Genomic DNA, 1,082 nt, shown 5'->3' with positions numbered 1-1,082 from the left:
ACAATTTATTGTAGTTTTTTGTCTTCTTTTCTTCTACACTACATGTTTCGCCCGTAAATGGCCATCATGTGTATTAAAATTTAATTTTTTTTTTTTTTAATTTAAATTGAAGATTTTAAAAATACCAAAATTCAAAAATCAAATTGATGTCTGTAAATAAACAAAGATTTTATACATATCTAACAAATATCAGCAAGGGGATTCTGATATATCGGGACCTATTAACAATGGAGAAATGAACAATTAAGAAAGCTGGTGTTTTTAAATTTTAAAATACGTGCAGTGTAACAGCTACGTGAGAGAAATACACCTGATGATGCCCATTTATGGCCGAAACAGGTAGTGTAGAAGAAAAGACAAAAAACTACAATAAATTGTTGCACTTAGGATGGAGTTTGTGTCATACATTGTGTAGAGTGTAACAGGATGCTTAAATATAATATTGTAAACAATTATAACACCAATAACAACATGTCATGTCAGATTTTTGCAAGGTGATGATAATGGCTGACATTTTCTCTCCATTGACCATTATGGTTCATACAAAATATTTTTTATGGGAGGTATGTGGTAAAGATTTTGTACACACTTAGTTAGATTTTTATAAAATGCAACTTCTCAGAGTGCTTTCATGTTATAATTCTTGAGGTTAAATATAGTAGGCAGAATTTTGTGTTTTTTTATCTGTATATAAACAAGCAAATTAAATTTGTCCAGACAGTTGTGGCAAATGTCCTCAGAGCCACTGTAAGTTATTAGCTACGGTAAATATTTTTGCTAAATCATCCACACACATTAGAAATGGATACCTATTGGTTGTATATATTTGTACCTGCTGTTGACTGAAATGGCTGAATGACTGGTAGGTTCCATGACCCTGTGAAATAGTATCAAACTCAAATGATCAGCCTTGTTTAATTTCTGCTAAGAAACGAACCTCAGTTCATTGTCATCCAGCCGACTGTCTAGTCTTTGTAGCGTAATGATTTCATTCTTTGAACAAACAAAAGCCCAGAAACCTTCAGCAAAAATATTTTGAACTTTCCCAAGTTTCTGAATTATTGATTTTGTTCCGNTACATA

Source organism: Cryptotermes secundus, unplaced genomic scaffold (assembly GCF_002891405.2).
Source record: "Cryptotermes secundus unplaced genomic scaffold, Csec_1.0 scaffold223, whole genome shotgun sequence".
NCBI lineage: Eukaryota > Metazoa > Arthropoda > Insecta > Blattodea > Kalotermitidae > Cryptotermes > Cryptotermes secundus.
The sequence above is the reverse complement of the archived record's forward strand: the minus strand, read 5'-3'. Positions refer to the sequence as shown.